The following is a 22,843-nucleotide window of genomic DNA, read 5'->3' on the forward strand; positions in this document are numbered from 1 at the left end:
CTGCTCCTGAATTTCCTGTAGAATCATTTTTTTTCCGCTGCCCAGATTTTTCTTCTTTTTGCCCCCTCTGCTATTAATCTCCCTCTCATAAATACTTTATGGGGTTCCCATAGTGTAGATGGTGCAATATTTTCTATATTATTTTCTTCAAAAAACAAATTTAAGTCCCTTTCCAGTGCATCACTGACACTATGGTCATACAGGAGAGATTCATCTAATCTCCAGGATCTCTGCCTAACCAAAACATCTTCTAGATCTAATAGGGCCATCACTGGAGCGTGATCCGAAAGGGTTATAGATTTCACCTCTACTTTTGTTACCCTTTCCATGAGCTGGTGGTCTAAAAAAATATGGTCAATTCTCGAGTAAGTGGAGTGAACCTGAGAATAGTATGTGAAATCCCTTCCTTTAGGATGAAGGATCCTCCAGATTTCTACTAATTGTTGTTGGTGTAGTTTTCTTTTAATAACCTTATAATCCCTTCCTCCCAAACGTAAAGAAAGTGGTGGATCAAACACAAAATTAAGATTGCCTGCCATAATCACCCCCCCCCCCTTCTCTGAATTTTTCCAATTTATTCAACACTTTTCCAAAAAAGAGACAGGGGTGTGTGTTAGGGCAGTAGATGTTAACTAGAGTATACGTTTTATTAAACAAAGAACCCTTAACAAAAACATACCTCCCTTCAGAGTCTGATTCCATATCTTTTAACACAAAGGGGGTATTCCTATCAAATCCTATTGCTATACCTTTAGATCTTTTATTAGGTGAATATCCATGAAACCATAGTGGGAAGTGTCTAGAATTTAATCCAACCCTAGAGGACCACTTAAAATGGGTCTCCTGTAAAAAAAAAAAAAATATTTGATGCCCAGTTTTTCAGTTCTTGCAGTATTTGATATCTCTTTGAGGGACTATTTAACCCTCTAACATTATCCACTTAAGGACAGAAGGTGTTTTTCAGATTCGGTGTTTACAAGACTAAAACTGTTTTTTTTGCTAGAAAATTACTTAAAACCCCCAAACATTATATATATTTTTTTTCTAACACCCTAGAGAATAAAATGACGTTCATCGCAATACATTTTGTAACACCGTATTTGCGCAGCGGTCTTACAAGCGCACTTTTTTGGAAAAAATTCACTTTTTTGAATTAAAAAATAAGACAACAATAAATTTGGCCCAATTTTTTTATATATTGTGAAAGATAATGTTACGCCGAGTAAAATGATACCCAACATGTCACGCTTTAAAATTGCACCCGCTCGTGGCATGGCGTCAAACTTTGCTTCTGCGCGCAAGCTCGTCGGGACGGGGCGCTTTAAAAAAAAATTTTTTTGTTTTCTTATTTATTTTTATTGATTTGATTATTTTTTACACTGAAATAAAAAAAAAATTATCACTTTTATTCCTATTACAAGGAATGTAAACATCCCTTGTAATAGAAAAAAGCATGACAGGTTCTCTAAGGCCCCGTACAGACGGGCAAACATGTACGATGAAACCGGTCCGCCAGACCGTTTTCAGCGTACATGTCTGCCCGGAGATTTCTGTATGATGGCTGTACACACCATCATACAGAAATCCGCGCGTACTCGATACGCGGCGACGTGCGCGGCCCTGGCAGTTCAATGCTTCCACGCATGCAACAAAGTCATTCGACGCATGCGAGGGATGGCGGCCGCTCGGACATGTACGGTAGGTCTGTACAGACGACCGAACATGTCCGACGGACAGGATTCCAGCGGGCATATTTCTAAACATGTTTAGAAATATTTGCCCGCTCGAAAAAGGCCCGGCGGCTGTACGCTCGGCTGTACAGACGAAGCTGTACAGACGAAACTGGTCCGCGGACCAGTTTCAGCAGACATGTTCGGTTGTCTGTACGGGGCCTTAAATATGAGATCTGGGGTCAAAAAGACCTCAGATCTCATATTTAGACTTAAATGCAAAAAAAAAAAAAAGAGGAAAATTTGTCATTTTAAAAAATTACAACAAAAAAATTGTCTCTTTAAGAGGCTGGGCGGGACTGACGTTTTGACGTCACTTCCGCCCAGCAAAGCTATGAGGATGGGTGGGGGCCATCTTGCCCTCACTCAAGTCCTCACACACCAGGCAGCAGCATCCGATCTCCTCCGCCGCTATCGACGGCTCCGGTAAGCGGCGCAGGGCGCGGAAGAGCGGCAGGAGGGGGGGGGGCCCTCTCCCGCCACCGATAACGGCGATCTTGTGGCGAATCCGCCGCGGAGACCGCCGTTATCGTTTACACGGCCGCCCACTGTAAAGATGGATACCTCAGTTGTGGCAGCAGCTGCTGCCGTTACCGAGATATCCATCTTTAAAAACAGGACGTATATATACAGTGGGCGGTCGTTAAGTGGTTATATGTGATAATTTTTAAGGGATCGGATATATACCCTTTCTTTTTTTTCTTTTCTTTTAAGGGTGCCATTTTTCAGAGAAGAGAGAAAAAAAAAGAAAATCAGATATATACATCACAGAGCTTATATCCTTTTGTATAATATTTTCCATAGGATGGACCATTCAGTGTACCCATACAATAACAAACATAACTAAACATCACAAAAAATACCTCTCCCTTCCCCCCTCCCCCACCCTCCATTGAAAAACAATGTTGCGGTCAGCCATATTGGGGCCTATTGCTAGCCTCCAAGCCTGGCCAGACCTTCCTAGGGGGTCTGTAGATGCCAATCCTGGACCCACGGGCCCCATCTCCTATATGGGAGTGGGCCCGAGGGCCCAGGCAGGCACCGCCAAGTCCTCCCCCCCCCGAGCAGACCTCTCTTAGTGACCCAGACTCTGCCTGTCTGCTACCCTTTTGTTTATTCTCCTCCCTATTTCCATTACACTTTATTCCATGCCTGGTTCCTAAGCTTTCCCCATTATGAAGGTTTTTTTCCCAATTTTCTATATTAATATATGGCAATTCCATCTTGGTACAAAATTCCTTCAGATCTTCTGGGAATCGCAGGACAGCTGATATCCCTAGATTTTTGGCTGTTAAACATGCCGGGAATCCCCATCTATAGTAGATCTTTTTTTCTTGTAGCTGATTAATCAAAGGTTTCAAAGCTCTTCTTTGCGCCAATGTTTCTTGTGATAAGTCTGTAAAGAGAAGTAGCCTAGATCCTTCATATTCCATATCTTCAGTATTTCTCATACCGTACTGAACTTGTTGTTTATCCTTATATCGGGAGAATCTTCCTATTACGTCTCTTGATGCTTCAGAAGGGGCTTTTATGGATTTCTGTACTCTGTGTATTCTATCAAAGGCTAACGGTGTTTTTGCTTCTCTTTTCCTTATTTTATTAAATACTTCCCGAATCACATCTTCTAGGTCTTTACTTTCTACCGATTCTGGTAAACCTCGAACCCTTAAATTCTTTCGTCTGCTTCTATTTTCTTGGTCCTCCAGCTTATATCGGAGGTTCCTCATTTCTATCCAGTCCCTATCAGCTCTAATCCAGGATAGCTTTTTTGTACTCATCTAATTGTGCTTCTGATTCTTCAACTCGTGTTAGTACACCTTTGATATCTGCTCTGGTTGCATTTAATTCACCTTTAATCATGCATTCCAAGTATTTCATCAGCTCAGCCATGTCTTGTTTAGCAGAGGGCATTTGGGAATTGTCCATTGCTTTTCTGCTCTCCATCTCTAATGTTTGCTGTTGCTCTTCTTGAGGAGATTTTATTTCCTCCCTATTAAAATTTTCAGCTGTTGAACTCTCTAGAGGGGGGGCTAATTTTTCCACTTCCTCTACCTCCTGTTCTACTCTTTGATCTACTTTATCTACTTTATCCTGTACCATATACGTCTTTATAGAATTCCCTTTCCCACTTTCTGTGACTTTTGGCCCTTTCTTCCCCATTGTTTTATTCCATAGTTCCGTGGTCTGATATTCAGTTACCAGTTTCTCTTTTCTTTTTCTCTTTTCCCTTTTCTTTCCCTCCTTCCCTTTCCCCCTCCTTTCCCTTCTCTTCCCTTCCCTTCCCTTAATAAATACTAGTAAATACTGACTCTATTAATTTTGTCCTATACTAACCCCACCAATACTCAAATTAATTGGTGAATTTATTTAAACTCAAAGTGTAAATATCTATCTATGTATATCTATTTTATTATGTGTTATGTGTGAAACACCTTCTTCTCCTCTGTCCTGCTACAATTTTTATTGCTGTCCAAAAACTGAGACACAATTGGACAGTAGTCTGTTAGCTGTGTCAAGAGGATATACAGCATTCAATGATATCAAGTAGCACATTAAGACATTAAGATATTATATTTTGGTATTTGATAATTGATATTTGATAACTGTCCTGGGTATCTTCAATTTTACTCAAAGTATCCCCTGACTACTGCTCTCTCTCCCCTTACCATAGGGCAACCATCACATAGCATAGCACTAGTTCAGTCCAGCAACATGCCAAGTATGTCAAATCTACACAGCATTTTTCATGGTACTTTTCACTGATCAGTCAATTATTCTTTCAATCGTAGCTTTCTAGTTTCCTCAGAAAACCAAAATCTTCCCCTCAGCAAGTTACCACAAGTTACCGCAAATTGGCATTAGTTGTTTCTACCGACTGGGGGAATTTCTGAAATTCAAAAAATGCACAGCTCACCGTCACTGTCAGAGGGACACCGGCTTCCTTGTTTAATACGGTCTCCTGGACTCCTCCGGGGTCCTTCTCCAGGGATCTCTGACCGTGATACGCGGCTCAGCAGCTTAGCACAGCTCAGCAGCATTCGGGTCCAGCCACTGTCTTCACCCCCCTACTGCACCGCCTCCTGGGACCTCCGCATGCATGTGTGCAGGGGTTCTCCCAGACTTCTCACACCTCGTCCGTTCCTCCAGCACACGCCAGCGTCCGTCCGTCTGGATCTCAGGTACGCTAGTTTTTTGGGGGAGAATAAGTGTGCAGTTCGGTCACCCCCTCTTCATACCTCCTTTTTGCACTGGGCTGTACCTTATGCTTCTACCGCGTACCGATATCCAAGCCAGAGCCTCAGCCCGAGCCAAGGCTACTGCGGGTACCAGTGAAATGCCGACGCCAGACAGGCACAGTGGATCAGGCACATCGGATCCAATTCATCCCGGGGGCAGCTTCAGGAAAACAGGAAAATAACACGAGGGTAGCACAAGGGTAGCAGGGTGGGCTTCTCCACACGTTCTCCTCCCGCTGTCTGCCGGCTATCTGCTAACTCCACGTAACCACGTATCCACAAGCTTAGAGGGAATCTCAGGTCTGAGTCTGGGTCAGTTCACTCAGTCATTAATCAGCTCCATCTGCTCGGGGATGGAGCCGGGGAGCGAGAGTCTCAGCGCTCAGCTGCTGACCGGCGCCATCTTGCGTGGCTCCTCCCCCCGCCAGGGGGATATCTCCTAAACCGTGCAGGTTTAGGAGATATCCAGGGTAGCTACAGGTAAGCCTTAACATAGGCTTACCTGTAGCATAAAGTTATAAAAATGGGTTTACAACCACTTTAAGAGCATGCTAAAAAAAAAATCAGTTGTTGAAGAGCCCGCACCTTCTAAAAATTTGACTTTTTTTCTTTTTATAAAAATTCCTGTTAAAAATTATGTTTAAAATGTTTTCTTGTCCATGAGATTTTACTGCATCACATATTATTTGTAGTGTACAGATGAACATTTCAGCATTACTGTCACCGTGGGCTACACATAACTGCACTGATGCCTCATGGTCAAAAAGTTTCTTTCCACATTTTTCAAAAATGTGTGAAAAAAAAGACAACTTCAAAAGACTCATCATGTCTCATAGAATATGTTGGGGTGTTGCTTTTCAAAATGTTTTTTTTTTTTGGGGGGGGGGGGGCATTTCTATTGCCCTGGTGCTCCAGGGCCTTCCAAACTGTAATAGGTACAGTAGTTAGGAAATTAGGTGTTCCCTGCATGATGGGCCTCTCTATGTGGCCAGGCTGTGTAGAAGTCTCACATATGTGATATCGCCATACTCAGGACGAATAGCAGAATGTATTTTGGGGTGTAGTTGCAAGTATGCATATGCTGTGAAAACAAAAAGTCCTCATTTTGCAAATAAAAAATGACAACTTGAAAAAACTGACCATGCCTCTTACTAAATACCTTGTAATGTCTACTTTCCAAAAAGGGGTCATTTGGGGGGTATCTGTACAGTCCTGGCTTGTTAAGCCTTTTTACACACTATGAGAAAATCTGACAAACGTTCAGCCGGATTTCCTCAATGTTTCACAGCAAGTCCGAACTGAGGATAGAAATAATGCACGGAAATTATCGTACAGCAAATGTGTTATTTGTTGTTTCTGATCATGCGCAGTCTTTTGTATCTGCTATTTCTCGTGCAAAAATGGTCCATTCTGTTCCCATAAGAGAAATTTGGGCGTTTTTCGTACACACTTTTAGAAAATCGTACAATCGTTCCTTGGACAAAGATGTTCGCCCGATTTTTTTTTATGGGCCATTAGTGTCTCAAGAAATTAGATAGGCCATCAGTACATCAAGTGAGATCAATTTTCAATGAAAAACTAGCTTGTAGACTGAGTTTTATTGCTGTGCAGCTCTGTGGCATGTTGGTAAATACTTTGTATTACAAGTTGGCTTGCCCATTTCATACATTACTATAGGATCATTCACACATCGTGCAACTGGTGCTAAGATGGATAGCAGTGGGGATGAACAGGGGCCATCGACTTCTAAATCAAAGAAGATAAAGCGATTGTGCCGTTTTGAGACTTATGGAAAACTACGTATTCATGCATTACAGCAGTGACTGTTAACTATTAGGGATGAGCCGAACACCCCCGTGTTCGATTCGCACCAGAACCTTCGAACGGACCTAACGTTCGCGCGAACGTATCGAACCCCATTGACGTCTATGGGACTCGAACGTTCGAATTCAATAGTGCTCATTTTAAAGCCCAATATACAAGTTATTGTCGGAAAACATGTTTGGGGACCCAGGTCTTGCCCCAGGGAACATGTATTAATGAAAAAAAAAGTTTTAAAAACTTGTTTTTTCTGGAGCAGCGATTTTAATGATGCTTAAAGTGAAAAAAAAAATGAAAAATTCCTTTAAATATCATACCTGCTGGGTGTCTATAGTAGTGGCATGTGTTTAGAACTGTCCCTGCACAAAATAGGATTACTATAATAAAAAAGTCATTTTAATGTAATGTTTGGTCCCTGCAATATCGATGAAAATCAGTGAGAAAAATAGCATGCAAACAAGACAGGGACTGTAGGTTTGTTGTTAAGTAGAATCTATTTGTAATTTTTAACTGGTACTTCTTTAAAGTGTAGCTTCAACCATAAAATCTTTTTTCAAGCTTTTCTGAAAACATAGAGAAGGATTATCATATCACCCCTGTAGCATTGGTTTTGCTGTCTGTGTGCATCTGTTTTAGAAGATTGCACCTCACTTTCTGTCCCAATGACAAATGATTTTTGAAAAAAAAAAAAATTTGTGAAACAAGGATTGCGATAAAGCATCAGTGGACAGGAGACACCTCTTACAGAAGAGAATTTCCATTCCTAGGGGTAGATTTCCTCTCACTTCCTGTTGTCTCCTTCCGTTTGCAATTAGGAGTCGTTTGTAATTTGGATGTTTAAAAGTAGGGGCCTGCCGTATATACTCTGCAGAAATTTGGGACCTAGGTGTTGGTGTTGCCACAACACTGTAAGCCCTCACAGTTAGTCTTGGTGGGCGCTGGAACGCCCTGCTGTGAAATATTAGATCAAGAATTGTAATTACACGCCCCTGTTGAACAGGTGGCGGTGCAAAAAACACTGAAACCCCTCACAGATACTGTAATTGGAGCGCAGCAAAGCGCCTCATGCAAAGTATTGCATAAAAAATTGTTATTATACGCCCCTGTAAAACAGGGGCAGAAAAACTGGGCCTTAGGCACTGGTGGCGGTGCCACAACACTGCAACCCCTCACAGATAATGTAATTGGAGCGCAGCAAAGAGCCACATGCAAAGTATTGCATCCAAAATTGTTAATATACACCCCTGTTTAACAGGGGGAAGAAAAATTGGGCCTTAGGCACTGGTGGCGGTGCCCAGAACCAACAATGTTCTTACTAGCTATCAGCAAGATCATTGAGGAGGAAAAGGATATTCAGTCAGCAGCATAACAGGACAGTCACTCAGCATCAGCATAGGCAGTCTCCAAGGGATCTGACATTTCCCAAAAATTATTCAGTTACATCAGCATCAGGTGCTTGGTAGCTGGTGTTGATCCAAGCCTGATTCATTTTTATGAAGGTCAGTCGATCGACAGAGTCGGTGGAGAGGCGTATCCTGTGATCGGTCACAAAGCCTCCAGCAGCACTGAATGTGCGTTCTGAAAGAACGCTGGATGCAGGACAACCCAGTAGCTCAATTGCGTACTGTGCAAGCTTTGGCCAGTGATCCATCCTCAAGACCCAGTAAGCCAGAGGATTTTCGGTGGGGAAGGTGTCCAAGTCTAATCTTGCCCCTAGGTACTCCCGCACCATGTAAACCAGATACTGGCGATGGTTGCTGGAACCGGTCATACCTTGGGGTTGCGGACTAAAAAATTGCCTGAACGCATCGGTCAGACGGCCACCTTCTCCACCGCTCCTTCTTTGACTCACCGAAGCCTCAGCAACACGTTGTCCAGGACCAGGATTTGGTAATCCCCCAGGTTCTGGGAACGCGTTGCACAGACCTTTCTGCAAGGCCTCCCGAAGATGTTTCATCTTCTGCTCCCTCTGCAACAGGTAAGATAAGCTCTGCAACCTTACTCTTGTAACGTGGATCAAGGAGAGTTGACAGCCAGCAATGATCCCTCTCCTTGATACCACGAATACAAGGATCCTTACACAGGCTTTGCAGGATCAGGGAGGCCATGCAGCGTAGGTTTGCTGAGGCATTCAGGGCACAGTCCTCTGGGTCACTGAGGACAACAGGATCCGCAGCCACCTCAACCCTACCACGTAAAAGTCCATGGGTTCCTTGGGACTGTAAATGATCCCTTGAAGACTGCTGCTGATGCTGAGTGATAGGCTCCACCTCCATGCTGATGATACAATCCTCCTCCTCCTCCTTGTCCCCTTCCTGTGTGCTAGGTGGGCAAGCAGGACCACTGTCTGGATAAAGGGGGCCTTGAGAGGTAAGGAAGTCCTCCTCTTCCTCCCTCTGTTCTGCCTCAAGGGCCCTGTCCATTATTCCACGTAGCGTGTGCTCCAACATGTGAATAAGAGGGACAGTCTCACTGATGCATGCACTGTCACTGCTCACCATCCTTTTTCCCTCCTCAAATGGTGACAGGACAGTGCATGCATCCCTAATCAAGGCCCACTGGCGTGGGGAAAAAAACCAAGCTCCCCTGACCCAGTTCTGCTGCCATATTGGCACAGGTACTCATTGATGGCCCTCTGCTGCGTGTGCAGCCGCTGTAGCATGGCCAATGTAGAGTTCCATCTGGTGGGCATGTCACAGATAAGGCGGTTCTTGGGCAAGTTGTATTCCCTTTGGAGGTCTGTCAGCCGAGCAGTGGCATTATATGACCTTCGGAAATGCACACAGACTTTCCTGGCCTGCTTCAGGTACCTGCCCAAGAACCGCTGCACCACCAAATTCAGAACATGAGCAAAACAGGGCACATGGGTCAGTTGTCCCTGTCGCAGGGCAGAGAGGAGGTTGGTGCCATTGTCGCTAGCCACCATTCCTGGCTTAAGCTGGCATGGCGTCAACCACCTCTGAGCCTGCCCCTGCAGAGCTGACAGAACCTCTGCCCCAGTGTGGCTCCTGTCTCCCAAGCACACCAGCTCTAGCACCGCATGGCATCTCTTGGGCTGCATTCCTGCGTAGCCCCTCGTACGCCTACGGAGCACGGCTGGTTCTGAGGACACATCAGCACAGGAAGAGGCCACAGAGGAAGAAGAAGAGGAGGGGGTGGAGGAGAGAAGTGTGTCACAACCGGTAGGAGTGTTTTGGAGGCGTGGTGGCGGAACAACCTTCAACACTACTGTACCTTGCCCTGCATCCCTCCCAGCTGTGAAAGAGAGGTAACGTCCCTGTCCATGCCTGCTGGACCATGAGTCAGCAGTGATATGCACCTTACCACTTACCGCCCTGTCCAGCGAGGCATGGACATTGCATTCCACATGGCGGTAGAGAGCCGGAATCGCCTTTCGTGAGAAAAAGTGGCGTTTGGGAACTTGCCACTGAGGTACCGCACATTCCACAAACTCACGGAAGGGGGCATAATCTACCAAGGCAGCAGTTGAAGTGCTAGCAATTTCGCTAAGCTAGCATTCAACTGCTGGGCATGTGGATGGCTGGGAGAGTACTTCTTTCGGTGCTGCAGCAGCTGGGGCAGGGAAATTTGGCTGGTACAATCTGACATCGGTGTACCAATAGTAGATTGCCCGCATGTACTACTAGGTTGTGACACACCAAATTCTACACCTTCAGTCCTATCAGTGCAGGCTTCAGAGAGGACTGAGGGTATAGTGGGGTTGGAGATCCCAGCTGATGAGGGGCAAGGGGAGGTCCATTTTGTTCTTTGGTGTGGGTCTTTCAGGTATGCATGCCAATGAACTGCATGGCAGGTCGACATATGTCTGGTCAAGCATGTGGTGCCCAAGCGGGTGATGTTTTGGCCACGCGAGATACGCCTGAGACATATGTTGCAAATAGCAATGGTGCGATCTGATGCACATGTCTCAAAAAAGTCCCACACCAAAGAACTTTTGCAGTAACGTTGAGACACAGCAGCGCCCTGCACAGGCGTAGCTCTGCAATGTAATGCAGTTGGTGTGCTGCCCTTAAGCTGGCCCCTGGACGGCCTCCTGCCTCTTTGGAGATGTGCTGTGCCTCGTCCTCCTCCTCTCTCCTATCAGGCGCCCACGTAGAGTCAGTGATCTCATCATCCCCTCCCTCCTCATCACTGTCGAAAACCTGGCAGTATGCTGCAGCTGGGGGACTGCTAGATTGATGTCCCTCTCGGCACCCCCTATCTCTGGGCTCACATTACTGCCTTCCTCTATCTGTGTTCCATCATCGGAGCCTTCAAAACGCTGCACATCTTCATGCAGCATGTACCCATCACTGTGTTGAAACATTTTGGGGGACTCCTCAGGAGGACATGGTGGGACTAGGGAAGGAGTAAGTGATGCCATTGAGCAGAGGGAAGAGGACGCCTTGGCAGCTAATTTGCCAGACAAAGTACCCTGAGCCTGGGTGAGAGAGGATGAGGATGAGGATGGCTTGGTCATCCACTCTACCAATTTGTCTGCATGTTGAGGCTCAACCCGGCCAGCTCCAGAAAAGAAGGACGAGCGTGGGCAACGGCCACGTGCTAAAGAGGATGCACCGTGTCCACCACCAGCACTGTTGCCTCTAGATGCAGAGTCTGCTTGCCCTCGTGATTCTCTGCCTCTCTTTGTTGTCCTTCCAGACATTATAATGGCCTGAAGAGGACAAAATCAGTACACACACCTCGTAGCTTTAGGTGCAAACTGCAGAGGACACGTGCAGTACACACCAAGTAGCTTTATGTGCAAACTAATAAGCACACTTGCAGTATACATTAAGTAGGTTTAGTTGCAAACTACAGAGCACACTTGCAGTATACACTAAGTAGGTTTAAGTGCAAACTAAAAAGCACAAGTGCAGTAAACACGTACAGCTAGATTCACGTATAGCCGCCTATCTTTAGGTCGGCGTAGCGCATCCCATTTGCACTACGCTGACGTAACATAGTGAGGAAAGTACTGTATTCACAAAGCACTTGCCTCCTAAGTTACATCGGCGTAGCGCAAATGGCCCGGCGTAACCCCGCCTAATTCAAAATAGGCAGGTAGGGGGCGTGTTGTATGGTAATATATTCACGATTCATTACCATAAATGTAAATGAAGCGCCTGATCGCACAGCGCATGCGCGCGCATGCTCAGTATCATGTAGCAAATACTCCTTGCTTTCAACATGAACGTAACCTACGCCCAGCCCCATTCTGAATCGGCTTACGCAAACGACGTAAACGACGCTGCGCCATCTTTTTGGTGGTTTATCTTTACGCCTGAAAACGCCTTACGGAAACGGCGTATCTTACATGCGACGGCCGTGCGTACGTTCCCGAATAGGCGTATCTTGATCATTTGCATATTCTCGGCGTAAATCGACATACATGCCCCTAGTGGCCAGCATAAATATGCAGCTAAGATACGGCGGCGTGACCGGATGTAGGAGAGCATGGTGGAGTGAGTGAGCGTGTGAACCTCTCTGCTCTCTCTCCCCGTTCCTCTGCACTTGCTTTTGCCTGGATGCACTAGCGCTTCCTAATGGTTACAATACCCGAGTGATATCTCCCCCCTCTCCACGGTATCATTAGAAGGCTTACCCTGGGTCTGGTGCCCGGCTGCGTCCGTGGCTGTGTCCTGCCGTGTGCCGTGTGCTGGCTGGCGCCGAGCGTTGCAGCTTTTTTTTTTCCCCCCTCTGTCAGGTGTGGCTTGCGCCCCCCTCTTTTCAACCCCCGGAGAGGGTGCCCGACTGCTTGCGGTGGGGTGCGGCAGTGGCGTGGTCCAGATTGCGGTGTCGGAGAGAGGTCGGGCAATTTGGCTGGGGAAGCGAGCCCCATAGTCCACAGAGCTACCTGGAAAATCTAGTGAGATCTCAGGTGGCCGCGAGATCTCGGGTTGCGAGGCGCTTTCCGTGCACCATCGAGAGCAGCGCTCTGGATAGAGCGGAGGGACAGTGGGGGCCTGCAGGTTAACTGCTCTATTGGCTGCTACCCACAACAAGAGCTGCTGCAACAAGCAAACAAAATCCAGCTAATGTGAATCTGCAATTGAATGTGAATTGTGAATTTGCACCACAAAACACCCTTCCCCTTAAAGAGAAGCATTAACTTTACATAAGCAAGCTTATGTGGCATTTTCCTTGCCAAGAAATCTTTAATTGCTCTTGGGTAAAACTTCATAAATTTAATAGACTCTGACTTTAACAGACTCACCACTCTCGCTCTTGGTCTACACATCCTATATTCGACGCACCATTGTGACTGCAAGTGCTTTTGGGCAGCTTTCCTCTCCTTTAAAAACGTATAAACTTATAAAAGGGGCTTTGAGCCTCATCCACTGGCCCTGGAGCCTGGGATCTGTAACCCAGTAAAATACAGCGGTTTTGTCTGCTAAACTCCCCGATCCAAGTGCTACACAACAAGGGCTGCAGATTGACCCCCGACCCTCCTGACCCACATCGGTGCCCATCAGGGATCCTGTTTTCTGTGGCCATACTATATCATATTTTATTGTAATATGGCCTCACCATACACACCTGCGACACTTGTGGATTACTCGTTATTTGGTGACATTTGCTACATACGAAGGCTTATTATGCAGGAAGGAATGTCGTCTACAAGATCAGCAAAAAACACCCAGGCATCTGCTGCAAAGTTGGAGCGACCCGTACAATCTTCATCTAATTCACCACCTAAAGGTCAGCTACCCACAACCACAGCTCAACTCAAGCCGCAGATGGGGCCGCCACTTGACAGAAGGAGCCACGGTCAAACAGCCGTAAAACCAACTAGCACTACCAGTACAACAATCTTCAAAAACGTGAGTACTAAAGGGTCGGGGGTGAGGCATCCGGGACTGTAAATATACTGATAATTACCGCATCATCTGGTGAAACAGACCCCCCCCATAGCTGGCCTGATAACAGAAGGGGACCCACTTTAAAAGAGGTACTTTGTGTGGTTAACTCATGCAAGAGACTATATGGTCAAATTGTTATCCATGAGTCAGGAGCTACATAGGACTGTTGCAAGAACGAATGCTCTGGAGGAGAGACTAAGCGCAGTTGAAGACATGCTGTTTCCACTGCAGGGGGAACTCAAAGGGCTACAGGAGCTAACGGACCTCCAAGCAGCCAAGTTAGACGCAATGGAAAACAGACTTCGGAGAAATAATGTGAGAGTGATAGGTCTTCCAGAGCAAATGTGAAGGCATACATCCTATCACTTGATGGAGAACTGGTGTAGAGAAAATTTTTGGCTCTGATAGCTTTTCCCCTTGTTTTTCCATAGAAAGGGCCCATAGGGTCCCCTTTAAAGTACTCCAAGCAAGGGAAGTATCCTAAGGCCTATGCTACTAAAACTGCTTAATTACACCGATAAGATGACCATGCTGCAAAAAGCTAGAGAGATGGGGGACATCACATATAACGGAGCAAGAGTTTCAATATACCCCCGATTTTTCACCAGATTTTACAGAGCGGAGAGCTGAGTTTATACCAATCAAAAGTCCCTTCAGAAATATAGAATTACATATGCTCTCTTGTACCCGGCTCGTCTAGAGTAGTAGCGCTGGGCAGGACTATATTTTTTAATGATCCAATGGAGGTCTCCGACTGGCTGGAGGCAAATAAATCAGCTCTATAGCTCCCCAGAGATAAGGGGGGCTAGGCCTGATGAGGAAAGAGGAAGATGAAAACAAGTAAAGACCACAGAATCAAGGAAGAAGAGAAGGAGAAGATAGAAGTCCCTCCCTTTTTTTTTTTAGGATCTGGACACCATTCCTGCCATTATGGACTGCCCAGATATGGGGGAGGAAAAAGGAGGCGAAAATCAGCCCGGCAAATCAATGCTCAAAGGTTAAATAAGGTTTCCTCAAGGGGAAGGAGAGGAAAAAACAAACACATGATAATGGAGGACAGTCCAGTAGAGGGACCAGGCAACAGACTGCTCATTAAAATATGAGCGGTCTAGAGGCCCTGATGTACTTGAGATCTTTACTGCCCCCCCCCCCAAAGGGGGAAGGAGAGGGAAAAGGAGTGAGAAAGGGAAAAGAAAACTTTTTTTTTTGGGGGGGGGGGGTTCTTGTTTTTTTTTGTTTTTTTTCCCCTCTCCTTCCTTTTTTATGAATACAGGTGGAGGTTGCTAATGTACCCTCCCCCTCTGGGTTTTTTCCCCTCCCCCTATTTTTTTTTTCCCTCTCCTTTTTTTTTTTTCTCTTTTCCCCACTTTAGAGATATTTAACGACACTTGGTGACACCCATGTTAAAGTACTGTAATTATATATATACTCACACACATTTTACTAGGTTGACACATTGTATAGAGATTTACGAAGCTCGGTATTAGGGCCCCAATGACAATATTATTAGTAAGAGATTAATTTTGTGCATCTCCTGGCTTTAAATGGGCCTTATGTTTAATTTCTATTTTATGTATCTTCTCTAAAAGTGCTGTCAATTCCTTCTGTCTATCTCTTTTAATACGTGATCCCATTGAAATTAACTCCCCTCTCATTACCGCCTTGTGGGCCTCCCATACCACCTGGTCAGACACCTCTTCCGACGTATTCATCTCAAAATATGAGGTCAACTTGCCTGATAGAGATTCTACATTTTGCTTATCATCCAATATCTTCATTCAGTCTCCAGGTTCTTTCCCTACTCCAGACCAATGCTGATCTCATCCCTAAACTTATCGGTGCATGATCCGATATAGTGATCGGCTCGATCGTCGCATAGTCCACCAAACTCAGATGATATTGGTCGATCATTATCATATCAATCCTTGAATACATGTTATGTGTTTTGGAGAAATAGCTGTAATCTCTATCCCGCTCGTGTAATACCCTCCAGCTGTCAACCAAATGTAGGGAACGTAGACGCTGTTTAACACATCTTAACGCCTTCTGTGACAAAAAAGTTTTCCCAGATGAGGTATCTAAACTCGGGTCCATAGTGATATTAAAATCTCCCCCCAAGATCAACAGGCCTTCTCTAAATTTATCCAGCCTATCTAGGGTTTCGATTACAAATTTAACCGTTTGACTATTTGGGGCGTAGATCGTTGCTATAGTATAACACTGGCCCTGAATCTTTCCTTTCATAAAGAGATATCGGCCTTCCGGGTCCTTTTGTACTTCTGTGGGTACAAAAGGGCATTGTTTATGTATTGCCATTGTAACCCCTCTTGCCCCTGAAATGGGCGAGGGAGCGTGGAACCACTGGTTGTATATAAAAAGGGGCATACGGGGGATCGACCCTTCCACGAAGTGCGTCTCCTGTAGAAGAACAATTTCCGCCCCCAGGTGGCGCAGTTCATGCCAGAGACGCCCCCTCTTACAACCTGAACAGAGACCTCTTGTATTATATGATATAATTTTCATTTTATCTGCCATCTTTTTAATCCTTACCCACTAAACTCTATTCCCTCCTCCCACCATCCCCAGCCCCCCCAATAGAGGGAAGGGGACGGCAGGCCGAAGGAAAGTAAGAGCGGACAGGCCCTGAAACAGGACCGGTGGCGGGCGGGCGAGAGAGAGAGGAGACAGCAAAAAAAAAAAGAACAACAAAAAAAAGACCATACACTTAACCCCACGAATAACATATAAGCCACCATATCTATGTATGGGTAACCCCCTAAGAGGGTGTCCCGTCCGTTCGAGACCTTACAACCCCGTCCGGACTCCCCACCCCCTCCACTCCCTAACGGAGAACCAAGTCCCTTACCTCGGGACCTACCTAACGGGGGAAAAATTCTCCCACCGACATGTAGTGGGCCCCTCCCACTCCCCACGCTTCCCTTTCTATTAATCCCATACATTATATCCTTTAACTATGTTGACCTTCTACATTTTATTTTACCTTTACATTTTACTTAAATTTTAAATATTTACCTCAGAGATATCCAACCAATTTCCCCGGAAAGAGAAAAAAAAATGGGAGGGGGGAAGGTGGGGGGAGGGGAGAGGGGAAAGGATAACGGGGGAAACACAGGGGGAGAAAATAAAACAACCCCCAAAAAAAACACACCACTAGTCCCCCCTCTCCCCCCGATTGGTACCTATATTAGAACCAAAAAACTAACCCCCCCCCTCCCCTTTCCCATCAGAATACATCTCCAATATTTCCCTTTGCTTTCCCCATTTGTCCCCACCTGGCACTTGCTGCATGGTTGACCCCTGGTTCTTTAATCTCCAATCTGGAAAGTCCACCTGTGGTAGTTCCAATACATCTAAAAAATGTTGCAGGTCGTCTTTATTTTGGAGTGATGCTGTCCTCCCATTTCTTGTTGCTGTGACCTTGAAAGGGTACCCCCAACGATATCTCACATCAACCGCTCTTAACGCTTCCAACAGAGGCTTAATAGTTCTTCGCTGCATGAGTGTTCTTCGTGATATGTCTGGAAATAGTGCAATTTGACCCCCCTCAAATTCAATTCCTGCTCCCTCTCGTGCTGCTCTCATAATTGCTTCCTTTACCGGGTATCTGTGCATTTTGCAAATTACATCCCTTGATCTTTCTGTACCCTGAGGCGCTGGGAAAAGCGCCGATGTACTCCTATTTCGATCATTTTCGGGTGCAGATGTCCCCAGAATTAACCGGAATAGCTAGTAACTAATGATTGAAGTTCGTTCCGTTGCTCTATTTCTGGTAGGCCCCTAATGCGTATATTTTGCCTACGCTTGCGGTTTTCATAATTGTCCATTTGATCCAGCATTGAATTCAACACTTCATGTTTTTTTGTTGTTTCTTGAAGATCCACAACCGCCTGTCTGGTATCCTCCTGGTTCATCTCCCACTCTGTTCCCCAGGGCTCCCACTTCTTCTCTGATCTCCTCCACCACCTGTTTACAGGAAGACTCTACAGGATTTATAAGTTGCATTATGTCGTTTTTTGTTGGTAGGGCCTTTATATGTTCTCTTAAGTCCCAGTCCAATTTCAACTCTGTTTGCCCATTGGTTTTCTGTGGTGATGTCCTTATTATTACGGCCTTCTTCCTGAAGTTTGGTGGGGCTTGGACTTTCCCCTGTCTGTTCTTCTTATGGGATAACTGCCCCCAGGTCACTGAGCCCAGTGACCTCTCCTGCACCCCTAGAATCGACTCCAGGTGTTCTACTACTTTGCTTAAAGTTTCAAGGGGATTGTCCTCGGCCTGGTGTTATATTACCTCTCCCTAGTCCGCCCCCTCCACGTCCCTGGACTAGGGGGTCCCGTCCTGCCACTTTTACTCCACTTTTTGGATCTGGGGAGCCCTGCTTCAATCCCTCATGCCCCAATGTCCTCTTTATTTTGCTGCCTTGATCCATATTTGGTGCAGTTAGATAGGCTCTGAGCCCGTTTACCTGGCTCTTCCCACTACCTGATAGTTGCTTAGCCGCCCGACGACGTGTGGACATTCCCTAATGTTTGCTCCTTAAGCTACTGTTTGCATAATCATGTTATAATGTGTTTACTTATCTCTGGGTTGTGCAACAGGGGACTTAGTATAGGGGGGTGGTACTATATCGTCAAGGAGGGGAGGGGCTTGGTCACTATTTCTTCTTTTCCAGGCTCGCTGGTTGTTTTGAGTATGTTTCTGGGGAGAGAGAGAGAGGGAGGGAGAGACATGCGGTCGCGTGTTTGTAGGATGTGCGTGAGGGAGCGTAGAGAGGTCATTAGACAAGTCCCTAAGGGGTGCCTAGTAGGGCGGGGTAGGAAGGGGGTGGGTGGGAGGATAGGGAGGGAGCGTATGGGAGGTGTTAAAGGGAGGGGCCAGGGAGCGTACATTATTCAAATTAAGAGCTGCGTTGTTACTGGGGGTGGAAACGGGAGGGGTGAGAGAAGGGGAGGCCCATTGGGCGTCCAGGTTCACCGAGAGAAGAGCGGGATGGCCACATACCTACGCTGCTGGACTAAAGTTGAGTACCCTATTATTATGCCAATCTGTCTAGATGCAGGATAGGTTACTGGCCATCACTTCTTGGAATGTACGAGGAATGGGGGATCCAATCAAGAGATCATCAGTTATGTCACTCCTGGAAGACAGTATGCCGGGTCTGATATGTTTGCAAGAGACACATTTGATCAAGGACTCAGTTTCATTACTGAATAGTCGTAAATTTCAATCCCATTTTCACTCGGTGCATTCATCCTACTCAAGGGGGGTGAGCATAATGGTGGGGAGGGGTGTGACGTTTTCATGCACTGAGTCTCAGATAGATGACCAAGGTCGCTACATATTTCTTTCCTGCCTAATTGAGAACAGCCCATATGTTTTGGCCAATATGTATATCCCCCCTCCATTTAAGCTAGATGTTTTACATAAGCTCCTCGAGTTTATACTTGATAAAACAGCTGTCCCGGTGATAGCGGTAGGGGACTACAATGAGGTCTTGGATAGAAGCCTGGATAGATTTCCTCCTGGTAAAAAAACTGACGAGGGGCGTCTAGGAAATAGGGATGAGGGATATATGGAGAACTTACTTTCCACAGGACCGCCAATACTCGTGCTACTCCAGCTCCCATCATACACTTTCCAGAATAGATTTGGCTGTGGGTAGTGAGGATGTAATATCCCTGGTAAAGAAAATATACTACGGCCCCAGAGGGGTCTCGGACCACTCCCCTCTGGTACTAATAATAAAGACTGGAGTTAAAGTCTCCCGCAATGAATGAAAATTTAATCCAGGTTGGCTGGAGTTGATTGGTGATCTTGGAGGCTAAATTAAAGGATTTTGTATACATCAATACAGGATCCGCACCGACGGGAATGGTCTGGGACGCCCTGAAAGCCTTTATGCGAGGCCTGCTAATTCAGCAGGTTGCCAGGGTAAAAAGAGTAGGGAGAGAGCAGGAGGGTAAGTTGGCCCGCGAGACCACTCAAGCAGAACTAAGGTTTATCGAACAGCCCACTCCAGCCACGCGGGAAGCATGGTTGACAAAACAGCTAGAGTATAGAACAGCCACTCTGAGAAGCGCTGAGAATAAGCGAACTTTACAAAGGCAATGCCAGTTTATACGGACAAGAATTTTCCCTCATTACGGACCACAACCCCCTAGTTTGGCTTAACCGGGTCTCAGGAGACAATGGCAGACTGCTGAGGTGGAGTCTGGCACTACAGCCTTACAATTTCACCATCAGCTACCGACCCGGTAAGCAGAATGGGAATGCGGATGGATTATCTCGGCAAACAGACGTCTCTACGCATTCTCCGTCCGGTCATCCCCAAGTTGACCCGCCAAAGGGTCAAGCCGGGTCTGCCGGAGTGTTCCACAAGGAGGGAGCCATGTGACGGACCCATCCGTATACTGGACATATTGTGTTCGTCTGCTTTGCCGTTTTACATGAAGTCGCCCATTCGTATGTCGGCAGTTATAAAGTTATAGATTTTAATGTCTGTTATTTCAGTCTCCCATCTGGTCCCCTAGGGGAGTGTCCACCAGGTGGGAGACCTGCATAAATAATATGCCCTCAGTTCCAGGCTATCTGGGGATACGTTATATGAATATAAAATGTTCGGCAGTTATAAAGTTATAGATTTTAATGTCTGTTATTTCAGTCTCCCATCTGGTCCCCTAGGGGAGTGTCCACCAGGTGGGAGACCTGCATAAATACGGGCGGGTAGCCCACAGTAAATGAGTTCGTGTTTTACCCTCATAATGGAGCTTGGTCTCGTTACTGGAGGGGATTGGGTTACTGGCCACTAAGGAGGGTGTATGGAGAGAGGTACCGCAACAGAGGGGAAGAGAGAGAGAAAGAGAGAGAGAGGGGGAGAGAGAGAGGAAAGGGGGAGAGAGAGAGAGGAGAGGGGGAGAGAGAGAGAGAGAGAGAGAGAGAGAGAGAGAAGAGAGAGAGGGGAAGAGAGAGAGAGGGAAGAGAGAGAGAGAGAGGGGAGGGAAGGGAGAGAGGGGGGAGGGTAGGGAGAGAGGGGAGAGGGAGAGAGAGAGGGGAGAGAGAGGGTAAGAGCGAGGGGAGAGGGAAGAGAGCGAGGGGAGAGGGAGAGAGAGAAAGAGAGGGGAGAGAGAGAGGGGAGAGGGAGAGAGAGAGGGGAGATGGAGAGAGAGGGAAGAGGAAGAGAAAGGGAAGGCAGAGAGGGGGGGAAGAGAGAGGGGGGAAGAGAGAGAGAGGGGAAGAGATAGAGGGGGGAGAGAGAGAGAAAGAGAGGGGAAGAGAGAGAGAGAGGGGGGAAGAGAGAGAGGGGAAGAGAGAGAGAGAGAGAGAGAGAGAGGGGGAGAGAGAGGGGGAGAGAGAGAGAGGGAGAGAGTGGAGGGAAGGGAGAGAGGGGGGAAGAGAGAGAGGGAAGGGAAGAGAGAGAGAGAGAAAGTGGAGGGGAGGGAAGAGAGAGAGAGGGGGAAGAGAGAGGGGGGAAGAGAGAGAGGGGAGAGAGAGAGAGAGAAAGAAAGAGAGAGAGGGAAGAGAGAGAGGGAAGAGGAAGAGAGAGAGGGGAGAGAGAGATAAGAGATAGATAAGAGAGAGAGATGAGTGAATGCCCCTGTCCTGGCTGCCCCAGTGCCTAACAAACGTTTTCTCGTCCATACGGATGCTTCCATGTATGGACTGGGGGCTGTGCTAAGCCAGGTCGGGGAAGAATGAGGGGAGCACCCTGTAGCGTATCTCAGCAGAAAACTACTACCCAGGGAAGTGAGTTATGCGGCAGTGGAGAAGGAGTGTTTAGCCCTGGTCTGGGCACTAAAGAAATTGAGTCCTTATTTATACGGACAAGAATTTTCCCTCATTACGGACCACAACCCCCTAGTTTGGCTTAACCAGGTCTCAGGAGACAATGGCAGACTGCTGAGGTGGAGTCTGGCACTACAGCCTTACAATTTCACCATCAGCTACCGACCCGGTAAGCAGAATGGGAATGTGGATGAATTATCTCGGCAAACAGACGTCTCTACGCCTTCTCCGTCCGGTCATCCCCAAGTTGACCCGCCAAAGGGTCAAGCCGGGTCTGCCGGAGTGTTCCACAAGGAGGGAGCCATGTGACGGACCCATCCGTATACTGGACATATTGTGTTCGTCTGCTTTGCCGTTTTACATGAAGTCACCCATTCGTATGTCGGCAGTTATAAAGTTATAGATTTTAATGTCTGTTATTTCAGTCTCCCATCTGGTCCCCTAGGGGAGTGTCCACCAGTGGGAGACCTGCATAAATACGGGCGGGGGGTAGCCCACAGTAAATGAGTTTGTGTTTTAACCCCTCATAATGGAGCTTGGTCTCGTTACTGGAGGGGATTGGGTTACTGGCCACTAAGGGACGGTGTATGGGAGAGAGGTACCGCAACAGGGGGAAGAGAGAGAGAAAGAGAGAGGGGGAGAGAGAGAGGAAAGGGGGAGAGAGAGGAGAGGAGAGGGGGAGAGAGAGAGAGGGGGGGCGAGAAAGAGAGAGAGGGGGGGACGAGAGAGAGAGAGAGAAAGAGAGAGAGGGGAAGAGAGAGAGAGGGAAGAGAGAGAGAGGGGAGGGAAGGGAGAGAGGGGGGAGGGGGGAGAGAGGGGGAGAGGGAGAGAGAGAAGGGAAGAGGGGGGAGAGGGAGGGGGAGAGGAGGGGGGAGAGGGGGAGGGAGAGAGAGGGGGAGGGAGAGAGAGGGGGAAGAGAGAGAGGGGGAGAGGGAGAGAGAGAGGGGAGAGGGAGAGAGAGAGAGAGAAGGGAGATGGAGAGAGAGGGAAGAGGAAGAGAGAGGGAAGGCAGAGAGGGGGGGAAGAGAGAGGGGGGAAGAGAGAGAGGGGAAGAGAGAGAGGGGGGAGAGAGAGAGAAAGAGAGGGGGAGAGAGAGAGAGAGGGGGGAGGAGAGAGAGAGGGGAAGAGAGAGAGGGGAAGAGAGAGAGAGGGGAGAGAGAGAGAGAGGGGGGGAAGAGAGAGGGGGGAAGAGAGAGAGGGGAGAGAGAGAGAGAGTGGAGGGAAGGGAGAGAGGGGGAAGAGAGAGAGGGGAGGAAAGAGAGAGAGAGAGAGAGAGAGAAAGTGGAGGGAAGGGAAGAGAGAGAGAGAGGGGGAAGAGAGAGGGGGAAGAGAGAGAGGGGAGAGAGAGAGAGAGAGAGAGAGAGAGAGAAAGAAAGAGAGAGAGGGGAGAGGG

The sequence above is a fragment of the Rana temporaria genome, chromosome 6, assembly GCF_905171775.1.
Source record: "Rana temporaria chromosome 6, aRanTem1.1, whole genome shotgun sequence".
Taxonomy (NCBI): Eukaryota; Metazoa; Chordata; class Amphibia; order Anura; family Ranidae; genus Rana; species Rana temporaria.